The sequence below is a fragment of the Protopterus annectens genome, chromosome 5.part0, assembly GCF_019279795.1.
Source record: "Protopterus annectens isolate FY-2018-M chromosome 5.part0, PAN1.0, whole genome shotgun sequence".
In the NCBI taxonomy this organism is placed as follows: Eukaryota; Metazoa; Chordata; order Ceratodontiformes; family Protopteridae; genus Protopterus; species Protopterus annectens.
Genome location: NC_056735.1, coordinates 1,727,253,853 through 1,727,277,691, shown reverse-complemented (window position 1 = coordinate 1,727,277,691; position 23,839 = coordinate 1,727,253,853).

Below are 23,839 nucleotides of genomic sequence, written 5' to 3'. Positions count from 1 at the left end.
TTCAAGTAAATTAAATAAGTGAAACTTGTTTTGATTATATTCACATTGATCAAGCACATTACTCTTCTTGACATATGTCCTATTTGAGCAGCCTCCTAACAAGGGGTTGTGGGCTGGTATGATAGTTAAAGTATTTACCTCACAGTCACAGAGTACAGAGTTTGATTCTCAACTTTGAAGGAGAAATTGGATAGACTTAAAATGGTTCACAAGGGAAGCTAGCTTAGTGCTGACCTGTGAGCCTATGAACATGGAGAAGAACTTTATGTAAAGAGCTACAAAATCTTGATATGGTTTGATGTGAAGTGGGCCACAAAGCAAGAACACATGAAAGGAAAAAATAGCACTGTTAAAATCACACAGCACACCACTCAGGTTGGGCAGCTTAATTGACTCTTTTGCACATAGTAACTGTGATTTCAAAAAGAGTGGACATGAAGGTATGCTCCAGTTATGGAGGGATTGTGAACCTCACCATCCCTGAGAACACTAAGGCAAGTTTATCCAACAGTCTAGTTTTTGCTTCAGAAGGAACAATGAATATTCAGTCGTGGCCATGGAATGCTAGATTAGCTTTTTGTCTCTGCACAGATATTGGAGAGGTTATCCTATGTTCAGATACCTTGGAATATCTTGTGAGAGGTGACAGAACAATGTGGAGTTCCAGGGCTGTTGCTACATGCTATTCAATTGTGAAAGTTGAGGAGCAAGAGTTATGCATGCATTCTTCACATTAACTTGAATATTTTCAATAGTGGTGTAAGATCCTGTGAGATGCATTATATCTCCCTTTTTTCATTTTCATGGCTGGGATACTGAGGTGGAGACAAGGTCTGAAGAGGGTCTAGTTAAGGGAAATAATGCTTGATCTCTGCAGATGATGTTGCTCCCATGTCCTCAGTGACCATGATCTCTAACATGCACTTAAGAGTTTCCCTGCTGAATGTGAAGCAGCTGGATGAGAAGCCGCACCACTAAATCAGAGCTTATAAATCTCTCCTGGAAAAAGAGTGGCTTACTATCTACAAGTGGGAGGGAGCAAACATCCTGGGCATGGTTCTTTAAGCATCATGGGGCCTTAATCATGAGTGAGATAGAGATGATTGGAAGGTTGATCATAGGTGGGGGCAGTGGTGAGAGCAGTGCAAGTGTTGCACCAGCCTGTGATGGTGAAGCAAGAGCTGAGTGACAGGATGAAGCTTTCAATTTACTGGTCAGTTTGGGTGTCCATCCTCCCCTATGGTCATGAGGTTTGGGTAATGACTGAAAGAATGAGATCAACGATGGAAACTTCAGAAATGAGGTGCCTTTGCTGGGTAGCTGGGCTATGTATTCAAAATAAAGTAAAGAGTTCAGCAGGCTTGGAGAATCTCAGACTACAGTTACTGATATTCTTGGTTGAAAGGAGTCATCTGAGATAGTCTGGGCAGTTCCCACAACAGGTTTACCAGGCTTGGCTCACTGAGAAGAAACCAAGACACAGACACAGGACCTGTTGTTGAGAACTTATCTTTAGCTTCTGGGGGAATGTCTGGTGCTCTCACAGACTGAGATGGAAAATGTTGCTAGGGATGGGGGGGGGGTCTACCTGTTTTTCCTTCAGCCACAGTGACTCTTTAAGGGACAGGTAGTTTAGAAAATGGATGGATGGAGAAATCCAATATCAGGAGCTTAATAATAACCATATTTTAAACTGTATATTAATAGTAAACAGATTTTGAATGCAGTCTCGGAAAAATAACTTGGTATTTCTATTGATAAGGAATTACAAGGTTTGTCACAGGTCAGACAAGTTTGATATAAGTCTGATATAAGTTAATATAAGTCTGATATAAGTCTGATATAAGAGGTTAAAAAAACCTACTCAGCTATGAAGGTACTTTTATGATTACAGAAGTCACTGGTTAGCCCTTATCTGAGTATGGCTGTATAATCTGGTCCTCAAAAGTCTAACAGATTAAGAGCAGGATCCAATCCATTCAACAGTAAGTTACTCAATCATTATGGGTTTGGCATCATTAAGTTACATAAGCAGAAGGAAACAGATGATCTTACATTCTGTGTCCTGTAAGACTTGTCAGCACTCTGGAAATGTAAGAATTACACATTTCTGTCAAAGTTGTCAGACCAAAATTTGATGATGCATAAACACTCTATCTGTGAATGTTGAATTCCTTTAGGAAAGTATCATGCTTTAATCTGCAGACCTTGAATATAGTGTTATGTAATTTATTTTGCAACAAATACAAATAGAAGAAAATATATTTAATTTTTAGTTCAGTTAAGCTTTGTAACAGCTAGTGTCAGTTAAGTTAATGAGGAGAGCAACGTGTTTTGACAATTTAAAGAGCACATTGATGTTATACAAGCAATAAATACCACTTCTAGAGATTTCCAGTCTTGTTTATGCATCCTTGGCTGTATTTGATGCAATGATATGACATATCATATTATTTATTTATTTATTTACATTTACATTTACTGAGCAGAAATGCCCAACTGGAAAGTCCCTGTCGTCACTGGAGCCCTTGGGAGAAAGTATCCACAAATATTAAATTACATAAAGCCAAGAAACATCAAGACCATCTCTGAGACATTACTGTAACAATATGATTCAGACAAAATGTTATTGAGAAAATGATATACATCATATTTGCACTAATACTAATTTCATACTGGGCTCTTTGAAAAGATTATTTGTGAACTTAGAGATGAGATCTGAATGACAGTAAGCGAAGAACAACTGCTGTAGGCGCTAGCTTAAATAAAGTACATTAAAAACAGTACAATACTTCAGTGGCATGTAGAGAATTAAGAACTATAAAAATGGCATGTATATATCTAGTATGTACTCTACAGAGACATACAGAGATGTACTAATAACTTTTCAGGGAGAGACACATAAATATGACAGATACTATGAGAATATAGCTTTAGACACTAAAAAAAGGTTAACAAAGCACTTCTAACACAGAAGGACTACACATTAAATTTGCATCATTTTAAACAGGGTATTGTAAACAATACATACGTTAGTAGACAAAAAATAATGCTGCTTGCAACACACTTTTTAGTAACAAGTGAGAAGGTACTAAGCCACACCACACTGATGGTTTTAGTCTACCTGTAGATGTTTTTTTCCCACGAAGATGTCTTAAAGACTTTCATTCAGGGATGCATGATAAAGCATGTGGTATCCTGTTGCAGAGTTTGAAAACACATGCTAGATAGGAATAATGTCCATATACACTCCTTGGTATGGAGAATTATACTTAATTTCCAGCAGATGTTATAAATATTCTGTCCACAATGGGGTACTATAGAACTGATATGATAGCTGATGTACACCCAGACCTGATTGCTAATCACTGGTAAGCACATGACAAAATAAAACACCTTGCTGGCCTAATAGTCCCCATTTCCCATGTCCTTTCCCATGTCATTAGACTGCAATAAATGCACACAAATGCACTTTTAATCAGATCTTTATCATATGGTCATCATTCCTTTTTATCAGTCACTTTGTAACCTAAATGTAACTGTTCTTCCATACAGTGTTGGTAATACAGTAACCTCTTCTACTTGGTTACACATAACTGGCACATGGATAACATGCAGTTAATCGGATGTAGAACAGCCATCTGACACATAAATAACATGCAGGTAATAGGATATAGAACAGCTGTCTGACAAATAGATAACATGCAGGTACTCAGATGAAGAACAGCCCTCTGATACAGAGATAACATGCAGATAATAAGATGTAGAACAGCCATCATACAGATAGATAACCTGCAGGTAATCAGATGTAGAACAGACATTTAGCAGCTAAAGCATGTTCCAGATAGTGTAGCTGTAAATAACTGACACATAGACAACCTGCAAGTAATCGGATGTAGAACAGTCATCTGACACATAGATAACATGCAGGTAATCAGATGTAGAACAGCCATCTGACACATAGACCACATGCAGGTAATCGGATGTAGAACAGCCATCTTACACATAGATAACGTGCAGGCAATCAGATGTAGAACAGCCATCTGACATAGACATAACATGCAGGTAATTTATTTATTTATTTTTATTTATTTATTTAACATTTGTTGACCGGGAAAGTTGGATGTAGAACAGCCGTATCTGACACATAGATAAACTGCAGGTAATCTGATGTAGAACAGACATTTAGCAGATTAAGCTTGTTCCAGGCAGCATAGCTGCAGATAACTGCCACAGAGATAACATGCAGGTAATCAGATGTAGAACAGTCATCTGACACAGAGATAACATGTAGGTAATCAGATATAGAACAGCCATCTGACACAGAGATATCATGCAGGTAATTGGATGTAGAACAGCCATCTGACACAGAGATAACATGTGGGTAATTGGATGCAGAACAGCCATGTGACACATAGATAACATGCGGGAAATTGGATGTAGAACAGCTATGTGACACATAGAGAACATGCAGGTAATCAGATGTAGAACAGCCATCTTACACAAAGATAACCTGCAGGTAATCAGATATAAAACAGCCCTTTAGCAGATAAAGCAAGTTCCAGATAGTGTAGCTGCAGATCACTGACACATAGATAACCTGCAGGTAATCGGATATAGAACAGCAATTTATCGGATTAAGCATGTTCCAGACAGTGTAGCTGCAGATAACTGACACAGAGATAACATGCAGATAATCCGATGTAGAACAGCCATCTGACACATAGATAGCATGCAGGTAATCAGATGTAGAACAGCCATCTTACACATAGATAACCTGCAGGTAATCGGATGTAGAACAGTCATCTGACACATAGACCACATGCAGGTAATCGGATGTAGAACAGCCATTTAACAGATAAAGTATGTTCCAGATAGTGTAGCTGCAGATCACTGACACACAGATAACCTGCAGGTAATCTAATGTAGAAAAGTCATCTGGCACATATACAACATGCAGGTAATTGGATGTAGAACAGCCATCTGACACACAGATAACCTGCAGGTAATCGGCTGTAGAACAGCCATCTGACACATAGATAGCATGGAGGTAATTGGATGTAGAACAGCCATTTAACAGATAAAGTATGTTCCAGATACTGTAGCTGCAGATCACTGACACACAGATAACCTGCAGGTAATCTGATGTAGAAAAGTCATCTGGCACATATACAACATGCAGGTAATTGAATGTAGAACAGCCATCTGACACATATATAACATGCAGGTAATTGGATGTAGAACAGCCATCTGACACATAGACAACATGCAGGTAATTGGGTGTAGAACAGCCATCTGACACATAGACAACATGCAGGTAATCGGATGTAGTACAGCCATCTGACACATAGATAACATGCAGGTAATCGGATGTAGAACAGCTATCTGACACATAGACAACATGCAGGTAATCGGATGTAGAACAGTCATCTGACACATAGACAACATGCAGGTGATCAGATGTAGAACAGCCATCTGACACATAGACAGCATGGAGGTAATTGGATGTAGAACAGCCATTTAACAGATAAAGTATGTTACAGATAGTGTAGCTGCAGATCACTGACACACAGATAACCTGCAGGTAATCTAATGTAGAAAAGTCATCTGGCACATATACAACATGCAGGTAATTGGATGTAGAACAGCCATCTGACACACAGATAACCTGCAGGTAATCGGCTGTAGAACAGCCATCTGACACACAGATAACCTGCAGGTAATCGGCTGTAGAACAGCCATCTGACACATAGACAGCATGCAGCTAATCGGATGTAGAACAGCCATCTGACTCATAGATAACATGCAGGTAATTGGATGTAGAACAGCCATCTGACACATAGACAGCATGCAGCTAATCGGATGTAGAACAGCCATCTGACTCATAGATAACATGCAGGTAACTGGATGTAGAGCAGCGTTTTTCAGAAGGATAGTGCTTATGAAGCACTTTCCAGTTAGTGTAGCTAGCAATTCATGTCACTACCCTTCTTTCATAACTTACCATTTTTTATCCACATCATTCACCTTCCATCACTTTTTCTTGCACATTTCTTTCTCATGTGTGCTTATAACCTGAAGCTGTTACATAAGCTGCTGCTTCCATGGGGGCATACCTGTCAACCTCTTTATGCAAGAAATCTGGACAAAAGCCAATAATAATGGGGAAACAAAGGCCCAAAAATAGGGAGAGACGTTAAATATTGCTCTTACAGACTTAAAAAAATTGCTAGAATAACAGCTTTTGTATTAGTATGCATTTTCTGAAGGATATAAGGACTGAAACTCCAAAGTCTGTCATTGTTTGTGACTTCAGTTCCTAATGATTTGCCAGAAAATCACACATTTTAAGAGGAATAGGTCAAAAATATGAGGTGAAATTCTAGACAGTTGAGAGGTTGGGGGCATGGGAGTACACTTTCAATGAGAAACGACTTCATTAAGATCAAACCTCTTTCCTTCAAGCAAAATAATAACTACTTTGTTTTTTTACACCTGAAATTATGCATGATACAGACCACCACTATTCTATTAAATAGCAATTCCAGATTTTATATGATTACCGGCCTTTGCAAATATCCCTGGTGCACAATAATATTTTCCTTTGCAGCTATTGTTGTTTAATTAATATTATCACTGCAGACATAATGTGACCACTGTTCTGCCTTTGACCATAAGGTTCAGTTTGTCAAATAATCATATGCTTCAGATTTTTCTCTCTCTCTCTGTCTCTCATATATATGCACATATATGCACGCACACACACACACACACACACACACACACACACACACACACACACACACACACACACACACACACTACCCGCCTACTGGTTTTGTGTGTGTGTGTGTGTGTGTGTGTGTGTGTGTGTGTGTGTGTGTGTGTGTGTGTGTGTGTGTGTGGGTGTGGGTGTGGCATGGGGGGAGAGGCACATGCACATGCAAGCATGTCTTGTGATGGACTGACATACCATCCAGGAATGGTTCCATGTTTTATAGCCATTGCTTGCTTACAAGGATAACTCCTCCTCTATGATGCTAAGCAGGATAACGTGTGACATGAAAACGGATGACGGAGACAAATAATAATAGGATTTCTGTTAAAAATAATATGAAGTAAAAGAAGTGCATGGTATGCCTTTGTTAAATCATTTCACTCGAGGAAAATCAAGTATTAGCACTATGAGAAAGTTTTCATGAACTATTACTTACTGCATTTCATTTTACTGGCAATAATTACATGCATTTTCTTGAAGCAGTTGTTTATGTGCTGTTTTTGTTTCTGATACATCAACTAAAACATTATTTTTACATTATATGGCATAAATTGTTCCCTCCAAATCATTCATTTGTGAGCAGCAGACATATGCCAAGTGTAAAACATGCACAGCAGGAGTTACATTAAACTTCTGCACCAGTGAGCTTCTCTGTGATTTATGACAGAATTGTATAATCATTGTTGAGTTTTGTAAAAAAGTCCTCCATGCAACTAGGTTTTAATATGATTAACTTATTTTCTGTGTTGTGTAGTCACTAAATTCAAGCTGACTAACAGATTATTTATAAACATTATTTCGATCTGATTGCATATTCAAATGTAATATTTTATTAATTAATGCAAATCCAAAAATAAAATTTTATATTAAACTAAAAAAAAAATACTAGAAGAACTAAAGACAGTCATACCTTACAGGAGGAAGCCTATCTGCATTTACTGAGAAGACTACATCTACTGTTGGACTTTTTTGATCTTGGAGTTGAGTATTATTTTGCTGAAATGACTGCAATGTACTAATGTACAAGGTTGGATTAGTTTCTAGTGAAATTGGACACAATCTTAATTAAAGAAATATAGTTGAGTTATCAGTGTAAAATTAAGGTTGCTATAATGCAGACACCTGGGTCTGAGTAACAGTCCAGGTGTCGGAATCCTGGCCTTGGAGATAAGGCGATTGAGTAAATTTGGCAGGCTAGTGTTATCTTGATTCTACACTCAGTTTCAGTTAGCAATGTATACACATATACTGCTTTGTCTTTAGCTGTTATAGAGACTGTATTTGTCTGTCTTGCAATTACTGTATCCCACTATTCTCACTATTAACTCATGCAGCCAGTTTTTATCACTAACTGTGCCATTTCTTGTTAAATTTGTTAATTTATTTGTTAATTATTTACTAATTATTGTTACATAACTAATTTATTTACTGACTTGCTTTGTACATTGTGGATTATTATGTTTTCAATTTGATTGTTTAATACTGTCTCTTTGTATGTATGGAGCTTTTCTCCCCGGGCCTCCCCTGAAAATGGGCCTCATGCCCATTCGGACATTACCCAGTAAATAAACAAAATGAATAATAAAAAAATAGTGGAAGCTCCTCATCCCTGGTATAGAAGGACATTTGGTAGACCACATGCTATACTCACAACATCTAGAAGGGAGTGGGGAATGTTGTTTTGCACCAAGAGTAAGGCTGCTTGCTATACTAGATGTGCATAGTACTGGCTCAAGGTGAGAAAACAGCTTGCAACTTTGCTGTCCACCTTTAGGCCTAATGTCACAAGTATAACATTCGACATCCACATTCCACATCAAATGTTGCTTATACTGTTAGGGTATCAGATGTGTTGTAAAGTGTAATCTGAGGCTGGTAAGCAGGATGGAAAGACAATGAAACATGATGAAATTCAACTTAATTGAAAATGTAATTCTGAATAGTGAAATGAATAGATAAGATGGAAGCAAGGTTAAGTATAATGAAGCTTGACAAAACAAATGGGGAACTATAGATCATTTGCTTATCTACACCATAGGGAATTAAAGGGGAAAACATATTAACTTCCTCATGTTTGAAAAGGAGGTAAACCTCTAGCACAAGATTAGGAAAATGGTTTAAGAAATTTCACAGGTTCACACTAAACCAGCAAAAATGGCAAGGTAAAGCAAAGAAGTAACGTGGAGTAAACTACTAACGGAAACAAAAATAAATTTTAGCTCTGTTGGCTTAGAGATTTAAAGCTGTGACTACAGCCCAAGTGATTTGAGTTTGATTAGACGCTCAAGTGCCTGTTGGAGATGGTGTGGGGTAAGGGAGGAATGATGAGGCTTAAGCCTGCTCACCCTCTGTTTAATCTTCACTGTAGAATATCCTGTGGAGATTGGTTATCGCACGGGGATGCTTGTTTGCAAGGTGAGCAAGGCCAACAGATTACATCTTGTGGACCTCTGATATACATTGTAAAGACCCATTCCATACCAATCATTTGGATGTCAACAATCATGCACAGGGAGCAGGGGCTTAAAGTGAAAACTATGATCCTCCTCAGAAGTGATGGTACCACTCCTGGTATACTTAACCCTCATCTCCAGGAGTAAACAAATTGTAAGGACCTTGCTCAGATAGAATAACTGGGTAGTAACATGCCCAGTGTAGTATACTCAGCAGTTCTTAGGAGGACAAGAAGAAGAAGAAAGAAAAAGGAAATAGAAATAAACATGGCAGGTGTGAAAAAAATGCTATATATATATGCGTCTACTTTCAAGTGTTGAATTCCCAGAATCCCAAAATTCAAAATCTCAAGACCTGCATGTTGAAAGTTCATTTTACTGAAAGTGATTAATATCATATGTTAGAATCCTCAACTGCAGTTAATTATGGTACAGTATTACTTTAAGGTATTATAGTCTTTGGAAAAAGGTATGTCGGACGTGAAGTTGGTGTGGAGTTTTGTAAAGTTTGAAAAGGAAATTTTGTATTTTAATGTTAAAAGGGTTGGGAGGGTGGCCTAATGGTTAAAGTGTTTGCCTTACAAACACAAGGTGCAGGGTTTGAGTCTCACAAGGGATAATTGGCTGGGCTTAAAATGGCTCGCAAGGGCAACTAGCCTAGTACTAATCTAAGTGTAGTGCTTATATTAGATTGTGTAAAGAAAAATGTATTTTTTTTTATCTGAAAGCTTGAAAGAATTGTTACAAGCAGAGGTAATTTTTGTTTTTAGTGACCGCTAAAATGTTTAACAGCTACATTGTTAATATGTACAGAATAGAGTCTGTTAAACATTACACATGTACCTGTATCACTTGTACCGGTATATTTACTGTTTTGTTATTGTAGTGTGATCTCACAGTTTGCATATTTTAATAGCAGGGGGTGTGGGGTGCAGGAGGACTTGCCCTCCTGGTTAAATGTAGAGTTGATATTTCTTGCTGTTGTTTGTTGGTGGAGTTTGTTTTAGTGGATGGAAGAGAGGTGGGATTTATTTTGTGTTTTTTGATATTTGGGTGTTCATGTTTTGGAGTTTCAGCTAATTGGGCGTTCAATATTTTGGTCTCAAGATTTTGTAGTTTGGGATTCTGGAATTTCGAAATTTGAAAGTAGATCCGTAAATATATGTGTGAGCGTGTATAATAAGTATCAGAAAACTGGGCAATGGGCAAGAATGTGACATAGTACACGACAGGAATGGGTGAGCACATACTTCCTTGGGCCTGTGAGTAAATAAGGTAGAAAGAAGGAAGAAAGACTGTTTTTTTTAATTTCAAAAGCAGTGATTCCAGTTCATTTCTTGCATTTTCATATTATTGATCTTAAGTATCTAATATCCTAATTAATTTAGCCACAAATCTTGCAATTGCAAACAGTATTTTTTTATTCTCATTTCTTCTGAACCATCAGTTCTTGAACTGCATTTTTCAAGGTTTGATTCAAAGTACCTTCACTATGGTAATGAAACAGGGTGGGGGATTCAAGAAATAAGGAGAGAGTGGGATTTTGGATGCAGATTCTTAAGGAGAATAACAATAGATACACATAATATAATATTCATAAAGTAGCAGAAAGTATTCTAAGAGCTAAGTTAACACTAGAATGAAGAAATGAGATTTTGATGATGTGTGATCACAATTAGAGGTACAGAGAATAGACAAGAGGGGGCTGGAATTTATTGGAGAAATGTGGCAAAGAAAGGTAATAGAATGGGAAGAGGCCAAGAAGACATTTGGACTGCAGACTAGAGACATCTTCCCTATCAGGGATTGATATCAAAGAATAAGCAAAGAGAAAGAGTTTGTGGAATCCTAAGTGAAAGACCTGCTCTGGTAGAGCTTTTAGTTAAATCTTGAACAGAAACTGTTGTTAAAAAGGGATAATTAGTAGGGTTTATAAAATATTATACAATAACTATAGGAATCAATCAGAGGACGTTAGAAAAGATTGGGAAGAGAAACTGGATAAATAATTCACAAGGAAACAATAGGAGGACATATGAATGGCTCCCAGTTATGCAAGAAAGTCTAGAAGATTTATAAGTTTTGCATGGAAGTGTTTACATAGGTAGCTTTATACCCTAAGCAGATTCCAAAGAATTTTTACTCAAGTAGACTGCATATGTTGGAGGTGGGTTAGGTAAGAAAGAGGTAACTGGGAACATATGGTTTGAGAGTACTCTGTCAGAATTATTGGGTGACCAAATGGATGTGGCTAAGGGATTGATTTTTTGAGTTGAGATACAATATCTGAATTGAATGGACATAATAAGGCCTTGCTAAGTTTAATTCTGATGGATGCAAAAAAAGCAGTTACTGGAAAATGGATATCAAGTCTAAACCAACTGTCTTTGAAGTTCTGAATATTGTAATGTGGATAAAAGAACTGGAAGAGAGCTCTTTAGAAGAGGGCAGGAACAAATTACATAGGAAATGGAAACTGTGGAAACAGTACCAGCAGAATAATGTTTTGAAACAGAAGTAAGATTTAAGGGATGGCAGGAATTGAGCAATTTGCATAATGTTGGATTGGTGATAGTTACACACACACACACACACACACACACACACACACACACACACACACACACACACACACACAACATGTGCCCTGGGATTTAGAAAGGCTTACCATGATGTGGAAGCCTAATCTGGAAAGGTCTCCATGTCACAGTAAGCCTTTCCAATTATTAGACCAGTCTCCCACTAAGGTTTTCCCTTAGTGGGGGACTTTGCATGGAGATCAGTCTCATGGGTAAAACTGCATGCTAATGCATCAGTCTGGGGTAATGGCAAATACTAGTTAGCCATTTGCCCTCCCCCAGAAATATCAACAGCTTCTGATTTACTCATCTGAGTAAGTCATAAAACTGGAACGTGTATGCTGGTGTGTGGGTGAGTGTTTCTGCAGGGTGAGCAAGTGTGTGAGAGCTTATTTGTGGTTAAGTGTGTGTGTGTGTGTGTGTGTGTGTGTGTGTGTGTGTGTGTGTGATCATGTATGCACCAATGTCTGAATGTATGTGTATGTGCATGGGTTTCAGAATATGTGTGTGTTTTTGTGGTGGGTGTACGTGAGTGTTTGTCTTTGCTAACTCAATGCATGGGCTGCTGTGGAGAACACTAGCACTGTCAGGTCTGACAATACAATGTTCAATTCACAGACAATAATGAGACACTAATGAGGTGTTGCTTAATGTGGCTTTACCATGTCCCTGAATTGGAATTTCTCTTCATCTTGCTACTTGACTGACCTGCATTGGACAATTAGCATGGACAGTAAGAAATTATCTGAATCCTAGGGTTGTCTTTAAGGTTAAAACCATTACTGCATTAAATGCTTCCTTGTTTGCAATGTAGAGGAGCACTGCACATTTGAACTTTTCTATTTGTTCTGCAAATGTACTCCAAGTGAACAACAGCTACTTCTTTCCATGCAACATCAAGGACATGATTAGTAGTTGCATTGAAGGTACTTTTTAGACACCTTTATTGAATTATCACTTAACACATAGGAAAACGTACATTATACAAAATAAAACAAATTATATTAACATGTTCCTAGTTACAAACATTATACATCATGGGTCTGATTCATTAATGCTTACACAATGTGTATACCATTCTGAGTGCATACACAATGCAAGCATATCTCCCCTCCTTCTTCCTCCTAATTTTAGTTTTCCTACTGATTTTCTTGCAGCCTGAAATATTGAGTGGGATTCATAAAAGTTACCATAATGTGTAGTCTACATCTACATTTAGTTGAAACTTTCTGAATGAATCGACAGCATAAAAAATGTTGTAGGAATGTTCTTGAATACAGCTTGTGTACTCTTAGTGTAGGTATTTATGATTTGCGTGATTCACTGATGTGATAAAATTATGTGTGGAATCAATGATCATGTCAGGGGCAAACTGCTGAGATAAGCTGACTTTGCACTTTATAAAGTTCAAGATATAGGTAGAGTGAGTGACCCTTTAGGCATCTTCCTTAAAACCATTATCCTGGAATTGAAAGTGTTCAAATTAAAGACTTTGGATGAAAAGCGACATGAACATTAATCTCAGAATGACTAAACGAATACAGAAATAATGATGATAAAACTATCATGCAGTTATCCAACTTAATGCCTGGTAATAAATTAGCAGTGATATGCTGCACCAGGTGTGAACAACGTATGGATAAGAAAGCACATTAGAGTCATTAATCAAGTCAGTAGGCTACGTAGAAGGCATAATCATTTCACAAAGATGTCTAAAAGATGTGTCAAAAGTCAAAAATAAAGTATTAACAACCAACTTTGCTTTTACAGAATAAAGCTGAAAAGTTGTTGGCAGAGTTGATGAGTATATTGTGAATACTATACACAGTACGTAATATGAGTACTGGTCAGAAAGGCCTATGATACAAGACATGAATGCTGCATTTTAGCTTTTTATTTTATTTTTTATTTATTGACATTTATTTACCTGGAAGGTCCACTGGGCTGAAAGAATAACATTTTCAGTGGAGGCCCATGGAGAAAAGTTCCATTGTACAAACAAATCAATACAATAACAGTATAATATAGTTAGAACAGGAGGTAAAATATTTACATTGGTTACTACAGTTGAAAGAGAAGCATACTGTAAAATAGTAAAAGTAGGTAAATTTAAACTGAACTAAAACAAAAAGGTAAGTTCAAAGGGTAGAAGAGTCTGAGGAAAATCAGGTTAATTTGGAGAAGGTTATCAATTTGAGAATGGGGCAACTGTAGAATCGAAATCAGAAATTAAGTGAAAGGGGATGGCAAGAAAGCCCAGAATAATTCAAGTAGACAGAGCTACTGGAGGTTAAAGAAAGCCTTGGAATGCTTAAAGAGAAGTGTATGAGAATAAATAATGGTAAATAGGATGTCAGTGACAGTTTAAGTGGAGGAAGAGTGTGTTTTAAGTAGTTAGAATGTTTTGAAAGCCAATACTGGGTCTGAGCTTGGGGAGAAGAGAGTTAAGTGATATCATTAGATGTGGTAGTGCAGTTACAAATCCAGATGGAGAGAAGGTGCTTGTGTAGGGCTCTTCAGAATTTAATGGGATGTTGTTTAGATCGGATGGAGGAGGGGAGATTATTCCAGAGTCTTGCCATAGTCCAAGAGTGCAGGAGTTTACCTGCAGGAAGGTTAGGTTTATGTAGCTGTAGTTGGTTTTGATTTTCTGAAGGTAGTGACCTAGAAGGTGAGTAAAGAAAAAATAGGGAGCTGAGAGCAGGGCTGTCTTGAGGCTTGAAAATAAGTCTGTGGGAGCTGGTTAGCTGAAGGAGTAGTAGGTAATGAGGGAATTCAAGCCACTGGAGGTTTCTTAAGGCTATACAGTGATGAGTTAAATATCTAAACAGCAATGCTGCTATGACTGTTTCACTGGAAACTGAAAGACAAGCTACTCTTTTTTGCATCTGCCCATGGTGGCCATTGAACATTCTACTGAACTGCTTAATTGGGCTGTTTATTCTGTAACCATTTGAAATGTCAGGATCCACTAGAGAAGGCCTCAAATACTGACGATGAATGCTCAAAAGAACAGACTTACATGTTCCCTTTTATCCAAGGTATGGCAATCTAGGAGTTGGTATATATAGGTTTGGGGGTGTGTGGGGCTTGCCCCCACACATGGGGGGGGGGGCTTGACTCCACCCCCCACATACACAAAAAGAAGTTTTAAGGAGAAGAGTGATTTTCAAGAAGCACTCTTCTCATGTGTTTTTGGTCTTTTTTTTCCAACTTGTTGGCACCCAGCATTTTTAATACCAGCATTTCAATAGGGAGCTGTTTATTCTCACTAGAGGTGTAAGACCTACAGCCTGATCTTTCTACCTAGGAACAAAGATCAAGCAGTATAGGAGGCAGCACCATCCAGTCACAAGTAGAGAGGTTTTGTACCTATGCCGTAACCCTACAGTGCATGCCTAGTGGTGTACTACAGATTTCAGCATGCAGTAAGTGTCAGTGAGCGAATGTCACTCACTTCCACAAAGGATGAAATCACCAGAATGACGATGTCCAGGGTTTAGCTGGCATTCCACAACAGGAAGTGTGTCCCAGATGTTCTCTATTCATTCTTTCTGAGAGACAAGAGCAGGTATTACTTCTTCATTCCTCTCTCATCCCTTATAGGTTCATAGGCACTTACTAGGCTACTGACCCATGAGGATCTTTAGAAGCCTAGCCAAACATACTGCTGAAGTTTTTACCCTTATAGTTTAGGTAAGAATAGCTCAGAAATGAGCAGAACATTTACACGTTGTCACTGTGCGACCAGGACAAGGATTCTAAACCAAGGGTGAATTTGTGGTTATCCAGCCATTTGTCCTGATTATGTCTGAATAGTGTAAAAGAATATCTATCCCTCCAACATATTCTATATGTGTTACAAAAGAGATTTAGCTTTCTTGAGCAGGTGTTTATGCCCCCATTTGGCTTGCAAATGTGCAGTAGGACTGATAGGATAGGGTCTGCTGAGGATCTGTACATGAGGAAGAGATCACCTCTTAGTAGCCTGTATGACACCAAGAAGAATGGCAATGCTTTGAGATGGTCCACATAGTATTTATGAATTAGGTCCTTCATTTTTCTAGTACTGTGTGGAGTCTGTACATCCTCCCATGCGGTCGAGTGACATCTAAAGACATGCAGCTAGGTGCGTGCGTCAATGGGTGTGCCTTCTTTGAAGGTTTTGTGTCGGGCTGGCAACTCGGCACTGTAAAAATCCACTGCCAATCATTAGCGGACCAGAGTTCTGCTGTGGCGAACCCTAACCAGGAAAAGCCAAAAGAAAGACGATCTTCCTTGTATGAAACTGTTATGGGCATTCGAGTTGTATCAGATGTTTGGACAGGAACATATCAAAGGAGGCATTATACACAATCATCAACCTTATGAATGCAAAATACAGTGAAATGATCACATCCATGGTCCTGGATGCCATACCTTTAGTAATAACTTGTGCAATAAAAGGACTTTCTTACAATAGTGTTTATCTGGTGACTGAAGGACAGTTAAATATATATATATATATATATATATATATATATATATATATATATATATATATATATATATATATAGATATAGATATATGTTGTGTTCTGATTTAACCTTATCCATTGCTGGCAGGAACTGTCCTTGAGAAATCCAAATTGGCTTGGGTTAAGAGTTTGTATGTTACCTATTCCCTTATTTATTAATTGCATTATGATATGATCCATAGCATTACAGATGAAGCTGGTAATTTTCTAAGTTCAGTGATGTCCCACCTTTATGCAAAGGGATGACAGTTGCTGTCCTCCATTCATCTGACAAAAAGACTATTTGGAGGCTGACACTGAATAGCTCTGTAGGGGGTCTGACAGGTCCTGTTTCATGCTGGCCAATAAGCAGCCCGGAATGTTATGTGTCCCAACAGAAATAGTGCTCTTGGTCTTGTATAGTGCCTTGAGCACTTGTTTATGGGAGATTTGAGGGATGGGTGTTGATGTAGATAGGAGATCTGTGAATGAATGAGAGGAGAGAGTGGAGAAGTTAGAGCTAAACTTGTCCACTAGTAGACTGAGTATGTCAAGAATGTGATATTATTTACTATTAGCTCTGCACAGTGCTGGGTATTGTTTCTAAGATTTCTGACATAGTTAAAGAAGGCTTTGTGGTTGTCCTCTGCCTGGATGGCTATTTACCTCATATCTGGTTTGGTTGATTTGATCAGAGTCCAGAGTTTCCTGTTAGGTTTAAGAACATTTTTTTTTTTTTTTGCACGTTGAGAGTTAGACTTACTTTTGCAAGCAATACTTTTTTTTTCTTGCAAGCTCCTTTAGCACCAAAGTTTCTAAGTGAACCAGGGTCATCTGGATCATAGCTGGGACTTTATCCATCTGTGCCAACAATGCTGGTCTAAAAGGCACAAAACTCAAATATCTGATTGAGATACTTACACTATTGATACAATCATGCAGTGCTGCTCATATTTATGTATTGTTCTAGGCTGTATGCCAGAAGAAGCTATTTTAAGATTGTCACAGCATCACTAAGACAGGACCAGTCACACATGCTCTGAAGAGTCCCAGTCATGCTCAAAAGTAAAATCTAGCAGGCAGTGAAACATATGAAAGTCATGGGAGTCGATAAAAAAAAGAACTGATTGAATGTGTGAGTAACCATTTTAAAGCAAGGCAAGCTTAGAATATGTATCAAAGGGGTGTGTTATCAGCTTCTACTACTTCAAGCAGTTATTGCAACTATGTCTAATGGCAACTTCTTCTCAGTACTTGATACTAGTTAAGGGACTTGATGAATTAGACTAGATGAAGCTATTTAAAAGCTTTTCACATCCAACATCCGTTTGGGTAGAACCATGTAGCTATGATTCTCTTTTGGGATTTTATCACCCACATAAATGTTTGAAAGAGCAGTAGCTGAGATGATTGAATGGCAAGAATTCATTGTCAGCATAAGTAAAGATCTTCAAATTTAGGGATCTAATAATAGGAACATGACCTATTTAATTTATTAGACAGATTAAGGCAAAGAGATGTAAACCAAAACTAAATTGATGTGTGTATCAGCTCTCAAGAACATGGGATATGCTTTGATTTGTGAAGGTCTCAAACATACTCTGATGAGATAAAACAATTTTAACCATACAGAATCCCTGTGATTAGTCATCTCTTACGTCTTTCCTTAATATGGTATAATCTTTCTAAGTTTATTTTAAACTTGTCAGCTCTAACAGTACCACTTAGGAAGCTGTTAGAGCTTGATGTTACTTGATACTGTTATATGGACTTTGAAAGGAACTTGAAATGCTTACTAGATTACTCAGTGGGCCTCCTAATTTGAGAATCTATGATGTGCCACAACCTTTTAAACTTCAGATAAATGCTACCAAAGAAGAGCTTGAAACAGTAGTAGTGCGAGAAGTTAACTCAATAGTGTAATGCTCAAGAACTTTGACTGACACTCAAACACATTATGCCAAAATATAGAAAGAGAAGTTAGGCATACTTTTCGATTGGCTAAAGTTTTATAACCATATTTCTTGTAAACTAGTCACATTAGAGGCAGATTATAAGTTATTACAGAATGTACTTAAAATATTTTTACGATGTTGCAAAAAACTTCTGAGATTTCAAGGAAAATAAGCAGGTTAAAAAACATCTTGGCAGACTTCAAACAAACTGCAATCTAAATTATCAATGAATATACCCACTCATATAGAGAATAGGGAGTGACATATTATGCTAACAAATAACATATATTTAACCTATCATTTAAGTCCAAAAATTACCACAGCAATTTAAACATGCATTTATTCACTTCCTACCAAAATCCCACTACTTAAGGCAACTAATGATTTAAAGCCTATAGATAAATTAGATTGTTTCCAAAATCATTGAAATCAAATGATAACTGTGTACTTTTTGGAAATTATAAGTAATCAAACTAAGAATTGCTTTGGTTTGTACTTCAGTGAGAGCATAAAAAAACTAGCCATTTCTAGGCCTCTGATTGTTGTAGAATCCTGAAGTGTGCTGTTTTGCAATTGGTCAGTGTCCTTATTTTAGATTTTTTGTGCTGTTATAAATTGACCATGTTTGTGTGGCACTGCTCATCACACAGTCATTTTTAACCAAGCATTGGTATAGACACAGGCATGTCATCTCAAGCCACATCTTTATCTATATCACAAAACCTCTCTAAATCATTACTTGTTAATGTGGTTAGAAAATTCTGTGGTATGGACAACCACCCTCAGTTGTGCAATGAGCCACATTGTGCAGTGCCAGTCGACAGAGTAGCCTGCAGCCACACATTAGCAAATTTAGCTTGCAGTTGGTACATGTTGCCACATAAAAGTTAGTACTTATTCTGCACAGTGCATATTCAATAGTTACTTAGCATAGGTAATTGATTTCTCTATATGTTTCATTTAGATAAATATAATACTCTGTGTATTCAAACTAATTCTCCAAACTCCAGACTAAAATGTGAGTTCACCTTGCATGTCTTCCTTCTGTTGTCAGCCTCATGGCACTTTGTATCTTTAGGCAGTGTAACAACTGTCTGATGCCAGTGGCAGCTTGTGACTTCAAATTAAAGGGGGGTTGCAGGAGACAGCTGAATGGGTGCGGCCAATGGGAAGGGGTGTGGCAAACCAGAAAGGGGAAGGGCTATGGTACAGTGGGATCAATGCTGGCCATGCTTACCAATTTACATGAAATAAATTCAGTCACTATGGCGCATGCTGAATACTCTACACAGCAAATTGTTATATGTATATACAGGTTGGTTTGAAGACTTACCTCCAGAGTCACTACATGGGGGAGTGGGGTGCAACAAGTATATCACAATTTGAAATGTCTCTGGCTGATGGTGATGGCCCTGACACATTTGTCATACTATCAACCTCAGAACAAGAAATCTGGACGAAGCCATAAATAAAAGTGGGACAAAAGCCCAAAAATAAGGACAATTATTAAATATTGCTCTTACAAACGTAGAAAGTTAATAGAATAGTAGGTATTATAATAATAATAATAGGAATTTTCTGAAGGGTATGAAATCTGAAACTCAAATGTTTGTCATTATTTTCTAACTTCAATCTATAATGATTTGCCACTAATTTGCCAGAAAACCACAATTTTATGAAAGACGGACCAAAAATGTGCTGCAAAAATCTGGATATTCTGCGAAAATCTGTACACACACACCCACACATAGACGCACAGACACACACAGACACATACATGTACACACAGACATGTACACACCAGACTGACCTGCAGTATCACTGGATTTCTTTCGTGGAGTCAGGTTATGGGTGGCATGAGCTTCATCAATGTTATGGTACACAAGATCATGAAAAATTCCCGTACAAATATCTGGCATTGAGTGTAGAAACTCAAGTAAAAATGTAATTTCTCAACTTTGCTTGGCCGAAGAAATAGGCAGGTACTGGAACCAGATGCTATGTGAATACCCTTGGTGTAGTGCATACTCCAGAAGGAAAAACACAGAACTGATTGTGAAAGCCAGACATAGAACAGCTTTAAAAAGTCTGAACAGATTGGTAATGGGAATTTAATGAAAAGCATTATTTAAGTCTAGCTTTACCACAAAGACTAGAGAAGGAAGCAGAGGTAAAAGGGAATGAAGGCAAAGTGTTTTGACAGAAAGATTTTGAAAGAAAAGGTCCAGCACAAGCCTCTAGAATCTTTCCTTCCTTGGTACCAGAAAAACCCATGAATAAAGGACTTTGTCTATATGATAGGGGGCACTGGTTCAATTACATTCCGAGCAAGGATCTGATACAAAATGGGAGGAAACAAGAGGACTTGGTTCACAGGATAAGGCGGAATCCCAAAGAACAGGGGGTGGGATTCCCACTGCTAAGTGTACCACTAATGAATTACATTTAAAACCCATTTGTCTGAGGTCTATATTATATATTTGAAGCTTCAAAATTTCGAACCTCATATGTCTGACAACATATGACTGAAACTTGAAACCGCGAATATATAATAAAAAATTAAAAAAAAAAAAAAACTTACCTTAAGGCTCTGAGGAGGGGGGCAAGATCCCCTGCACTTCCCAACAGCCCTCCTACTTAAATATACCAACTCCTAGACCTCACTTCAGTGCAGAAAAGGGAAATTTTCCCATTCTGCATGTACAAAGCCATTGCCTTTTACCTTTGAACTTTTCAAAGTTCGATCGTATGGTGTCGGCCATATGACATTCGAACTTTGAAACGTTCGGCAATTTAATAGGGACCCATTGTCTGCCACAAGGGAACTTGAAGCCTCAGGGATATGGGGAAGTTGCCAGGATGTCTGGGGAGGGGGCTGAACAGAAAAGTAGTCATGCTGATGGGCAGGGCTGTCCTTGTTATTTATTTGCTTTCTTCTTTTTTGGGGTAGTCTCCTGGCCATTGCTTTTTAAACTCCTGTGTATCAGCTACTTGCTACTTAAATTGCTTACTGAAAAAAGAAGCTTTGAAGGAAGGAAAATTTTTACTTGCTTTAAAAAGGGAAGGTTGAAATATCTGAGTCACCCCTTGAATTAACTTTCTCCTTTCACTGCATTTTTTGAGCATCTCAGCTGCAGAAGGGCCAAACAGAACTTCCTTTTCTAAGGAAGCAGTAAATTTTCGTTTTTATCATCATCAGGAAGGAAGATTTTGAGCATAAAGTCAAGCCAACCTTCTCATTACTGAACAAGTGGCAGAAGCTCTGGGGGAAGAATTGGCAGCATCATAAGCAGACTTTATAATATGCATAGTAATCCGAGGAGCAAATGTTGGTGGGACATTCAAGGATTTTATTAACCTCAAAAGAAGGGAGATTAACAATTAGAAATTCTGCACATTCTCATAAAAAAGACAGACGTCAGTACTTTAACATATGAGCTTGGCAGTCTAAACTCCTGTAATTTTAAGTAGCAGAAGAATGCATTTCCTTCCCCAATATGTCAGAAGCTTTCCCATCCCTGCCAAATAGGATGGGGTTAACAGTAAACTGTTTAGCAGAAGAAGTTTTGCATACAGAAATTACTGTTGGATCTGCTTTAGAGTTTTAAAACAAATACTTATGAGTGTGAGGTGTCTGGCATAACCTGTCAGACTTCCTGGGGCAGAAAGCAGGAGGCTGACTATTAGCCAAACTGGAAGTGGTAAGAAAAAAAGTCCTCTGAAAAGACACACACAGGCGGAAGAGCTTCAAATGTAGCACTATCTAACTGTAACAGATCATAATACTTTTTCTAGCAATAGGAATTTTGTTCTCCTCCCACTGAGAAACCTCTTTCATCTTACATAAAGTCTCAGAAAAAAAAGATGCATTTTTAGCAGAGAAATCTTAAGCCATACTTTCCTCAGGATCTGAGAAGACATTCCTTTAAATACAACCACGCCCCCCTGCATTGTCTACTCTTCTGAATACAGCATCAAAGTTGGAAACAGACAGAAACTCTTTTTCTTTTCTTGTCTGAAGACACTGAAGGTATGAAAAAAGCAGAAACAAGTTCCTTAAGTAAATGTTAGAATATTTCCCTGTCCACAGCGACAGATTTTTTACCATGTTCAATTTTCCTGGGCATACTAAAGCCAGGTTCAGGTGCCCTATTTTGGCTGAAAGAAAAACCTTCACCCTCATGTTGTCCTAAGACCAAGAAAAGTGATTTTCTGTTGCCCACAAAAGGCATCTCTACAGCCATAGAGTAGTCTCATTTTGTGCCAAAATAGATTCCTTCCAGCATTAGGAAAGTATCTTCCTTGCATCAGTGGTAGAACCACAATTATACAAAAGTAAATGGCTGGTGGATTTTCAGTGCTTAATTTAATTTGCAGCATTCAGCCTCATTACAACTGGAAATTTCAATTATTTTAACCTAAATTTAATTATTCAGAGCAAAAAAAAATGGACTATAATAGCCATCATTTTTCAAAACTAGCATAAACAAATTAATTGCATGACAAAGCTTTTATAAAAAAATTAGCTAACAATTCCAACATTTTTATATTTCACCTGATAAGCAATCGTCATAAAAAGAAAAATGTGGGCTGTTTAGAGCAACTACAGAAACTTTCTTCTTAGCAGTGCAAATACCATTATTAAAAGCAACTAACCTCAAACACGTTTTTTTTTTTCTTGAACAACTAATGCATGTAACAGCTTTATAAGGCAAATATTGCACTTGTCTATTTTCAACCACCACTTAATCCAGCTCGGGGTCATAAAAGCTCAGACGTGATCAGAGAAAGAAACATAAGAACAGAATGAACCGACCCTGTACGGCATGCCATTCCACTGTAAATCATATATATATATATATCTGTATCTATCTATCTATATATATATATATATATATATATATATAATTTTTTTTTAACTAAGAACTAACTTCGTGACACAAAAGCATTTAAAAAGAATTAAAAGGAAAACAGCAGCAGCAACTCTTGTATTATTTAATGCTTTCATCTTCTTTAATATCAATACTTCTTCAGAATGACATGTTTAGTGAATACAAGCAACCATATTAACATTGTTTAAATACATTACTTCAAGTAGTTTATTTAAATTAACACAAAAGTTCCTATCCAATAATAATTAGAAAGAAGCCTGAGGTATCTTGTGCAAAGTGGGGTCATGTGTAAAAAAAAAAAAAAAACAAACAAACAAACAAAAACAAAACTTTATTATCTTTATAAGACCCAGTTAGATTGCATTTCTGTACTTTCAGATACTATATGACATACTTCTGATAAAGTCAAGTTAACTCACATTTCAATACTTTCAATCTCTACACCATTTTAAGGCACATTTGATGTTTAGGCTTTCATTAAGACCTGGGCTGACATCTCCTCTAAGTTCAATCTGCCATTTTAGCTGCATGAAGCAGTGGTGATTTTGCCACGGCTAACCCCCCAACTACTTGCCCTGTCTCCAGAACCTAGCCCCAGACAACATCAGCCCAAGACCTTCATTTTGGATGGGTGACATTTTCAACCTGACCATACAAGTTTTTTCGGAAAGCCACCATGAGGTACT